Here is an 11,175-nt window from a genome sequence, read left to right as displayed (position 1 = left end):
ACAGATAGAGTGGATGTGGAGAACTATAGTAAGGGAGTCTAGGACCAGAGGACACAGATAGAGTGGATGTGGAGAGGATGTTTCCTATGGTGGGGGAGTCTAGGACCAGAGGGCACAGATAGAGTGGATGTGGAGAGGATGTTTCCTGTAGTCAGTTAGTCTAGGGCCAGAGGACACAGATAGAGTGGATGTGGAGAGGATGTTTCCTATAGTCGGGGAGTCTAGGACCAGAGGGACACAGATAGAGTGGACGTGGAGAGGATGTTTCCTACAGTGGGGGAGTCTAGGGCCAGAGGGCACAGATAGAGTGGATGTGGAGAGGATGTTTCCTATAGTGGGGAGTCTAGGACCAGAGGACACAGATAGAGTGGATGTGGAGAGGATGTTTCCTATAGTGGGGAGTCTAGGACCAGAGGGCACAGATAGAGTGGATGTGGAGAGGATGTTTCCTATAGTGGGGGAGTCTAGGACCAGAGGGCACAGATAGAGTGGTTGTGGAGAGGATGTTTCCTGTAGTGGGGAGTCTAGGACTGGAGGGCACAGCCTCAGAACAGAACAGACGAGCAGGAATTTCTTTAGCCAGAAGGTAGTCTTCATCAGCACATGCACCACAAGGCTATGTGCTAAGTGGGCTCTACTCACTTTGTACCTCTGCCTGTGGCTCAGCACAGCTCCAATATGTTCAGGTTTGCTGATGACACCGCTGTCCTTGGTCAAATCAAAGGTGGTGATGAATCAGCAGGGAGACTGAAATTCTGGCTGAGTGGTGTCACAACAGCCTCGCACTCAGCGTCAGCAAGATCAGGGAGCTGATTATTGACTTCAGGAGAAGGAAACCAGAGATCCATGAGCCAGCCTCATCAGAGGTGGAGAGCGTCAGCGACTTTAAATTTCTCAGGGTTATTACATCAGAGGACCTGTCTTGCATCCAGCATGCAAATGCAATCACAAAGAAAGCACGTCAGCACATCTACTTCCTCAGGAGTTTGAATTGACTTGGCATGACATCTAAAACTTTGACAGTCTAGTGGAGAGTGTATTGATGGGCTGCATCACAGGCTGGTATGGAAACGTCAATGCCCTATAACAGAAGGTCTTACAAAATGTGGTGGGTAATCCCTCCCAGTCCATCATGGGTAAATCCCTCCGCAGCATCTACACGGAGTATTGTCACTGGAAAACAGCATCCATCATCAGGGACCCCCACCACCCAGGACGTGCTCCTTTCTCGCTTCTATCTTCAGGAAGGAGGTACAGGAGCCTCAGGACTCACACCACCAGGTTCAGGAACAGTTATTACCCCTCAACCTTGAACCAAAGGGGATAACTTCACTTACCCCATCATTGAAATGTTCCCACAATCAATGGGTTCTCATTCAAGAATTCTTTATCTCATGTCCTCGATATTTATTGCTTATTATTATTATTTCCTGGTTTGTATTTGGACAGTATCTTGTCCCCTGCGCTGTAGTTGAACGGCCAAGTTGGTGTGGTCTTTCATTGATTCTATTATGGTTACTATTCTATAGATTTTCGAGTATGCCTGCAATAAAATGAATCTCAGGGTGACATCCGGTTGCAAGAAAAAGTTCGTGAACCCTTTGCAATTATTTGGTTTTCTGCATTAATTACTCTTGAAATGTGGACTGATCTTCATCTAGGTTTCAATAATAGGCAAACACACTCTGCCTAAACTAATAACACACAAACAGTTGTACTTCTGTCAATACTAAGTACACCATTTAAACAATCACAGTCTAGGTTCACAAAAAGTATGTGAACTTCTGAGGTAATTCCTTCTACAAAAGCTATTTGGAGTCGGGCGTTCCAATCAATGAGGTGAGATTGGAGGTGTGGGTTGTAGGGGTGCCCTGCCCTATAAAAAAAAGGCAAACAAAGTCAGGTTTCTGACAGAACCTGCTCTTCTCAACAAAGATCTGTTGACGTGTATCATGTCTCAATCAAAACAACTTGCAGAGGACTTTTAGAAGAATTGTAGAGATACAGGAAGCTGGAAAAGGTTACAAAAGCATTTCTAAAGTTGAGTGTTTTCATCAGCCCACAGTAAAAGAATTTGTCTACAAATGAAGGAAACTCAGTACTGTTGCTACTCTCCCAAGGAGTGGGCATCCTGCAAAGATCACACCAAGAGCACAACGTGCAATGCTGAAGGAGGTGAAAAGAACCCAAGGGTAACAGCAAAAGACCTGCAGAAATCTAGAACTTGCTGAAGTCTCTGTTCATGTGTCCGCTGTAAGAAAACCTCTGAACAAGAATGGTGTTCATGGATGGACACCACGGAGGAAACCTCTGCTCTTCAAAAAAAGCATTGCTGCGTGTCTCAAATTTGCAAGAGACCACCTAGATGTTCCACAATGCTTCTATGACAATGTTCTGTGATCAGATGGGACAGACTTTGAATTTTTTTTTGGCAGAAATACACACTGCTGTGTTTGGAGGGAAAAGGGCACTGCACACCAACACCAAAACCTCATCCCAACTGTGAAGCATGGTGGAAGGAGCTTCATGGTTTGGGGTTGGTTTGCTGCCTCAGGGCCTGGACAGCTCGCAATCATTGAGGGAACAATTAATTCAAAATCTACTGGAGAACGTCAGGGTAGCAGTCCATCATCTGAAGCCTAATAGAAGTTGGTTGATGCAACAAGACAATGATCCAAAAGTAAGTCAACAACAGAACGGTTTAAAAAGAAGAAAGTTCGTGTTTTGGAATGGCCAAGTCAGAGTCCAGACCTTAACTTAATTGAGATGCTGTGGCAGGACCTGAAGAGGACTGTTCATGCAAGGCATCCCAGAAATATTGATGAACTGAAGGAGTTTTGTGTGGAGGAATGGTCTAAAATTCCTCCTCGCCATTGTGAAAGTCTGATCAGCAGCTACAGGAACTGTTTGATGGAGGTTATGCTGCTAAAGGAGGTTCTACCATTTATTAAATACAAGGGTTCACGGACTTTTTCCAGCCTGGGCTGTGAATGATTGATTAATGTGTTCAATAAAGACATGAACAGTACAATTGTTTCTGTGTTATTAGCTTAGGCAGATTGTGTTTGTCTATTATTGTGACTTAGATGAAAATCAGACCACATTTTTTGAGTAATTAATGCAGAAAACCAGTTTTCACAAAGGGTTCACAAACCTTTTCCTGCAACTGTACCTACTTTGATAATGAACTTACTTTGAACTTTGGGTGAATCTGTGGAATTCATTGCCATGGACAGCTGTGGAGGCCAAATCACTGGGTGTGCTGCATTTAAAGCGGGGGTTGATAGGTTCTTGATAAGCGTCATAGAGTCGACTGTGAACAAGGGGATTACACAGCTGGGATCTAGACTGACCGTCAAAGTCTCATCTGCACTAAATCCTTCACCGTCACCTTTGTGCTCGTGGCATTCGGGTATTTGTTGAGATCAAAATAACACAGTAAACTTGATCAAAGTACATATACGTCACCATATACAACGCTGCGTGTGTACACAGTAAATACAAACAATAGAATCAACGACAAGATGGACTTACAAAAGATAAACTATACAAATACAAAATGGGAAAAAAATAAATAAGCAATAAATATGAAAAATCCTTGAAAGTGAGGACATCGGTTGTGGAAACGGTTCATTGCCAGGATGAGTGAAATTATCCCCTCTGGTTCAGGAGCCTGATGGTTGAGGGGTAATAACTGTTCCTGAACCTGGTGGTGTGGATCCTGAGGCTCCTGTACCTCCTTCCTGATGGTTGAGGGGTAATAACTGTTCCTGAACCTGGTGGTGTGGGACCTGATGGTTTGGGGGATAATAACTGTTCCTGAACCTGGTGGTGTGGGACCTGATGGTTGAGGGGTAATAACTGTTCCTGAACCTGGTGGTGTGAGTCCTGAGGCTCCTGTACCTTCTTCCTGATGGTTGAGGGGTAATAACTGTTCCTGAACCTGGTGGTGTGGGTCCTGACGCTACTGTACCTCCTTCCTGATGGTTGAGGGGTAATAACTGTTCCTGAACCTGGTGGTGTGGTACCTGATGGTTGTAGGGTAATAACTGTTCCTGAACCTGGTGGTGTGGGTCCTGAGGCTCCTGTACCTTCTTCCTGATGGTTGAGGGGTAATAACTGTTCCTGAACCTGGTGGTGTGGTACCTGATGGTTGAGGGGTAATAACTGTTCCTGAACCTGGTGGTGTGGGTCCTGAGGCTCCTGTACCTCCTTCCTGATGGTTGAGGGGTAATAACTGTTCCTGAACCTGGTGGTGTGATTCCTGAGGCTCCTGTACCTCCTTCCTGATGGTTGAGGGATAATAACTGTTCCTGAACCTGGTGGTGTGGGACCTGATGGTTGTAGGGTAATAACTGTTCCTGAACCTGGTGGTGTGGGTCCTGAGGCTCCTGTACCTCCTGCCTGATGGCAGCAGTGAGAAGAGAGCCTGGCCTGGGTGGTGGGGGTCCCTGATGATGGATGTGACAATGCTCCGTGTAGATGTGCTCGATGGTTAGGGAAGGTTTGTTGGTGGGGGGGCGGTGTCGCTCCCTCTACTCCTCCCTGCACCCCCCCCGGGGGGAAATTCAAGATTCCCCCCACCCCTCGGACTACCCCTGAACCTCTTGGTCGTCACCTCCATCCACAGGTCTTCGAGATACCTTTCACTGTCTTAAAACAGCATCCTCTCCCCCCGGGTGTTTTCCGCGGTCACCTTCCTCCCCTCATTTGTGGGAGCGGCCGCTCAGCCCGGGGTGTGCGTGGGGAGAATGAGATTACACCCAGTCATCTCCGGGGTGGGAGACCGGTCTTAACCCTCGATCAGGAATCTTTCCTTGGGAACACACTGTGTCGTCTCATCTTGTAGTACTCTCTCTCTCTTCGGCCTGAGGGGTGTTTGGCAGGCGCTCAGCTCCCTGCCGTGTCAGTTCCAGCGTTCACGTTGGAAATCAGTTTGTTTGTCGTCCGACTGTACACATGAGTAGCACTAAAACGTAAACGTGTTCCTCCGGTACGTAACACAGTCCAGATAACTCACAAACAACGCATGAAGTAATATTACCACAAATAAATGAGCACATAGCAAGGTGTATCTACGACACAAGTTAAACAATAAACAGGATAACGCTACTGGCTCTTCTTATGTGATGAGAGCTGGGTAGGGTCAGGGAGTTCAGTAGTCTCACAGTCTGGGGGAAGAAGCTGTTTCCCACCTTAATAGTTCTTGTCCTAATGCTACGGCACCTCCTGCCTGATGGTAGGGAGTCACAGGGATTGTTGGACGGATGGGAGGGATCATTGACAATTCTAAGCGCTCCTGATACATATCTCGGGTGGGTGGGCGAGAGACCCCGATGCTCCTCTCAACAGTCCGTGCAATCCTTTGGAGTGACTTGCAGCCAGATTCCTTGGATTTCCCGCAGCTGGACAGGACAGCTCTTGAATATGAGAGCAAAGAGGTCCTTCTGCAGCTGTACAGGGCCCTGGTGAGACCACACCTGGAGTACTGTGTGCAGTTTTGGTCTCCAAATTTGAGGAAGGACATTCTTGCTATTGAGAGAGTGCAGCGTAGGTTCACAAGGTTAATTCCCGGGATGGCGGGACTGTCATATGTTGAAAGATTGGAGCGACTGGGCTTGTATACACTGGAATTTAGAAGGCTGAGAGGGGATCTGATTGAAACATATAAGATTATTAAGGGATTGGACACGCTGGAGGCAGGAAGCATGTTCCCGATGTTGGGGGAGTCCAGAACCAGAGGCCACAGTTTAAGAATAAGGGGTAGACCATTTAGAACGGAGTTGAGGAAAAACTTTTTCACCCAGGGAGTGGTGGATATACGGAAGGCTGTGGAGGCCAAGTCTCTGGATGCTTTCAAGAAAGAGATGGATAGAGTTCTTAAAGATAGTGGAATCAAAGGTTATGGGGATAAGGCAGGAACTGGATACTGATAGTGGATGATCAGCCATGATCACAATGAATGGCGGGCTGGCTCGAAGGGCCGAAGGGCCTACTCCACCTATTGGCTGTTGTCACTCCTGCCTTACCGGCCGCAGCGTCGTTTGGAACCCACCGAAACCCCTCGACGGCGGGTGGGCGCCGCGACGCCCAGACCGGGACGTGTCCCTGCCCGCCGCACGGCTCGCTGCCTGATGGGTTGAGAATAGTGATAACTGAGGTCTCCCCACACCCCACCATCCCTCACCCCCTCGAGCCGCATCCATATCCAGTGGGGGGGGGGGCAAAGGAGTGGATTTTGGGGTCTGGGAAGGAGTGATTGGCCTTGGGATTGGGACGGGATGGCCGAGATGTTGCGAAGATTTTCAGATGTTGCCCTCCAAGGTTGAATAGCCAGCTAAAAGCCCCGTTTGAAAGTCGGCCCTCCTGTCCACACGGAAGGGTCTTAGATTCCCCAACCCCCTCCCCACCCTCTCCCTCACTCAGACACCTCTCCCTCCCCAATCCTTCCTAACTTCTACCTCCCCTTCCTCCCTCAGCCCCCTCACTTTTCCCTCACCCCCTCGCTCTCCCAGTCAGGCCCGGAAGCAGGATCCGATTCTCACCCCTCCCCAGGGCCGGGCAGAGGGCAATTAACGAAACGCCAAGGACCTGCCAGAGTTCGGGTAGGGAGAGCGGCCAATCCCCTCCCCAAACCCCCACCTCCGTCCTTCCTTCCTTCCCCAGCAACTCCACCCCCCCCCCCATCACTCTACCCTCCGGCCCAGGAGTTCTGTCCACCTTCGCTGCTCACAGATGTGAACCAGAACAGAGGCTCCAAGACCGAGACTCCTCCCGGGTGTGGGGTCACTTGTACCCGAGGCCACCAGGGACCTGCGATCCCTCATCCCTCCCCAGCCCTACCTCCTCATCCCTTCCCAGCCCTACCTCCTCATCCCTTCCCAAGCCTGCCTCCTCCTATCTGCTCCCTAACCTTCCTCTCCTGTCCTCTCCCCTCTTCCTACACCCTCTCCCCCTCGTCTCCCACCTTTCCTAACCAAAACCTTCCTCTCCCTGCCTCTCCTTCCTTCCCTCACTTCTCTCGTTATCCCCACCCCTCCTGTTACTTCCACCTCCTCTCACATGCACCCCACCCCAGCCCCCGCGCACTAGGTTTACACAGGCAGTGTGTTTGACCCTCAGTTCCTTGTCCAAGGTCACTGTGCTTGTGGCCGAGGGACCAACCCCCTCCTCAAGACCCTCCCCCGTCTGTCCTTCTGACCTCCTTCGTCCTTCTCCCCCTCCCCCTCCCTCCTACCCTACCCTTCCTCCCCCCACCCCCCACAGTCCGTGTTCGGCGTTTGGTGCCCCAGGGTCACTGACGTATGCTGGGTGATTTCAGAGGGGGAAAGGACTCGCCGGTTTGAGAGCCAATCCTCCTTCGTACCTCCTCTCCCCTTAACCCCTTCCCTTCCCTCCGTCCTCTTCCCTTCTCCCTTTCCCTCCATTCCCTCCCCTTCCCTTCCCTCCATCCGCTCCTCTTCTCCCTTTCCCTCCATTCCCTCTCCTTCCCTTCCCTCCATCCTCTCCCCTCCATCCCCTCCCGTCCATTTCCTCCTCTTCCCTTCCCTCCATCCCCTCCCCCTTCTCCCCTTCCCTCCATCCCCTCACCCTCTCCCATCCCCTCCCCCCTCTCCCCTTCCCCCCTTTCTCCCCTTCCCCTCCATCCCCTCCTCCTTTCCTTCCATCCATCCCCTCTCCTTCTCCCCATCCCCTCCCTCCATTCCCTCCCCTTCTCCCCATCCCCTCCCCTCTCCCCTTCGCTGCATCCCCTCCCCTTCCCTGCATCCCCTCCCCTTCCTTCCATCCCCTCCTCCTTTCCTTCCATCCATCCCCTCCCCTTCTCCCCATCCCCTCCCTCCATTCCCTCCCCTTTCTCCCCATCCCCTCCCCCTTCTCCCCTTCCCTCCATCCCATCCTCTGAGGGTTGGAGTTTGAGACGAGCAGAGAGCACGGCTTTAAACAAATTAGCAAAAAACTTTATTGAAACTGAAAATGTACAACGGTGTGGGGAGAGCAGGTGGGGGGTGGGGGTGAGCTGAGAGAGCGGGGGGTGGGGAGCGGAGCGGAGGGGGTGCAGTCTGTGTCCAGTCCTGGGCTCAGTCGGGATGAGGTGAGGCTGCACCGGGTCCTGTCGTTCCGCTTGCCTGTTCGTGCTGCTCTCCTTCTGTGGAACGGGGGGGGGGGGGGGGAGGAGTGCAGACAGTCAGGAGCGGTGGTCCCGTTAACCCGAACCCCTCCTCCCTCATCCTGTTCCCCCTCCCTCTCTCCTCATCCCATCCCCTCTTCCCCCCATCCCATCCCCTCTCCACTCACAGACACACCCAGCCCCTCCATAAGACATCGGAGCAAAATGAGGCATCCGTCCCTCCGAGGCTCCCTCCCTCCCTCCTCCGCCCGCACCCCTTTCTCCATCCCGTCGATCCACCCACACACCTTCAGAGTCCGAGGACTGGGCTGGAGGCAGCCCCCAAGTGTCACTACGCTTCCGGCGCCAACGCGGCGAGCCCACGACTCACTAACCCTCACTGGCACGTCTTCGGGACGTGGGGGCAAGCGGAAAAACCCGGGGGGACCCCACAGGGAGAGGGGACAGACAGCAGCGGGAATTGTTCCTGCTGCAGCCTCACGCGAACCGCTGTGTTACCCGCACCTTGTAAGCGGACAGACTGAATTCACGGTACAGGAATCATCTTGTTCCCGACACCATTATGATGGTGTTGAGACTAGCCCGTGATTTGGATTTAAGTGAGGGAGAGTTGTGCAGCGTCAGCCTCACTCTCTCTTCCCAATTCCCATCTGGATCCAGTGGCAAGACAGAGTCGAGACGGCTGGAGATGGGACTAGGCGCAGTGGATGACCAGGACGTCTTCTGTGTCTTGTCCTGCTCTACACGTTCCACGACACTTGCAGAGACCGCCTTCGTGACTGTTGGGACCTTCCATTGGTCTCGTCCGCTCAATCCACCGGAGTCTGTCTTCACATGCTGGGATAGACATCTCCCTATCTCACCGAGGGTCTGAGACCCGTCGGCTACCCCCACCTGGTTTAGCCGGCTTGTCGAAGCCGTTGCCCGGGGTGTGGGCACCGTCACATGCAAACAGCTACGGGGAGCCAGAGGCGAGAGCTGAGTGCCAGGTGGGGACCGAAGGTGGGCTAACCGCCTTGAAAAGGACGCGACATGTTCCCCTACCAGAGCTGCTACCCCTCCCTGACAGCCCACACACCCAGGGATCATAACAACGTCTCGACTGTGTGCACTTTGGAAGCTAATAATACAGTACGCTGCCGGAAAAGAAACGGGTATCGGTTTGGTGTGGACGAGGCCAGAGTCGATCGCTTCCTGATCGGTCAGGGCATCAGAGGATACGGCGAGAAGGCAGATATGTGGAGTTGAGTGGGATCCAGGATCGGCCATGGCGGAGCAGACTCGGTGGGCTGAATGGCCGTATTCTCCCCCTGCGTCTTATGGTCTATTCCCCGGATGGCGCCGAGCTGCAGCCTCTATCTGATAGGGTCGCTGGCGGTGGAAAGCGTTTCGCTAACAGCGGTACCTCCTCGCTGTCTGCGGCTGCACGAATTGCTGTCCCCCGCAACCATACAAAGCAGAACACGTACATTACCCATATCACAGAGATCCCGGAAGCTGATCCCCGCCGAACACCAACTGTTCCATCACCACTACGCCTCCCCGCTTCCTATTTCCAAGCCAATCTCAAACCATAAGAAAAATGCAGCAAAATTCAGGCCGTTCAGCCCATCGAGACTGGGACATCAACCCCAGGAGAATGGGGGCCGAGAGCGAAATGAATCAGCCATGATGAATGGCAGACAGACTCGATGGAACAAATGGCCTAATTCTGCTCCTATATCTTATGCTCTTATTCTCCTGCCTTCTTCCCATAACCTTTAACACCCTGACTAACCAAAAGCCTATTAACCTCTGCTTGAAATACACCCGATGACTGGATTTCCACAGCCGTCAGTGGCAATGAATTCCACAGATTCACTACTATATGGCTAAAGAAATTCCTCCTCATCTCTGTTCTAAAGGAGCATCCCTCTATTCTAAGGCTGTGCCCTCTGGTCCTAGACTCCCCCACTATAGGAAACATCCACTCTATCTGTGTCCTCTGGTCCTAGATTCCCCTCTACAGGAAATATCCTCTCCACATCCACTCTATCTGTGTCCTCTGGTCCTAGACTCCCCCACTATAGGAAACATCCTCTTCACATCCACCCTATCTGTGTCCTCTGGTCCTAGACTCCCCCACTATAGGAAACATCGTCTCCACGTCCACTCTATCTGTGTCCGCTGGTCCTTGACTCCCCACTATAGGAAACATCCTCTCCACGTCCACTCTATCTGTGTCCTCTGGTCCTAGACTCCCCCACTATAGGAAACATCCTCTCCACATCCACTCTGTCTACACCTTTCAATCTTGACAGTTTTCAATGAGATCCTCCATCAGTCTTCTCAACTCCAGCGAGCACAGGCCCAAAACCCATCAAATGCTCTTTGTACATTAACCTTTCCATTCCCAAAATCATTCTCGTGAACCCCCTCCAATGTCAGCACATCCTTTCTTAGTGAAGGGGCCCAAAACTGCTCACAATACTCCAAGTGCAGTCTGACCAATGTCTCAGCGTTACATCCTTGCTCTTCTATTGTAGTCCTCTTGAAATCAATGTTAACACTGCATTTGCCTTCCCTACCAAAAACTCAACCTGGAAGTGATCCTTTAGGGAATCCTGCACAAGGACTCCCAAGTCCTTCTGCACTTCTGATTTCTGGATTTTTCTCCCTATTAAGAAAATATTCCACTCCATTATTCCTGCTACCAAAATGCATAACCATACATTTCCCTTCACTGTATTCCATCTGCCACTTCTTTGCCCAGATTCTCCTAATCTGTCCCAGTCCTCCTGCAGACTCCCCTCTTCATCAACACTACCTGCCCCTCCACCTATTTTCATATCGTCTGCAAACTTGGCCATAAAGCCATCAATTCCATCATCCAGATCATTGATATATAATGTAAAAAGAATTGGTCCCAACACTGACCCCTGTGGAACATCACTAGTCACCAGCAGCCAGCCAGAAAAGGCTCCCTTTATTCCCAGTCTTTTCCTCCTGCCAGTCAGCCACTGCTTTACCCATGCTAGAGTCTTTCCCGTAATAACGTGGGTTCATAA

Source organism: Mobula birostris, unplaced genomic scaffold (genome assembly GCF_030028105.1).
Source record: "Mobula birostris isolate sMobBir1 unplaced genomic scaffold, sMobBir1.hap1 scaffold_689, whole genome shotgun sequence".
In the NCBI taxonomy this organism is placed as follows: Eukaryota; Metazoa; Chordata; class Chondrichthyes; order Myliobatiformes; family Myliobatidae; genus Mobula; species Mobula birostris.
Note: the sequence above shows the minus strand (reverse complement) of the source record.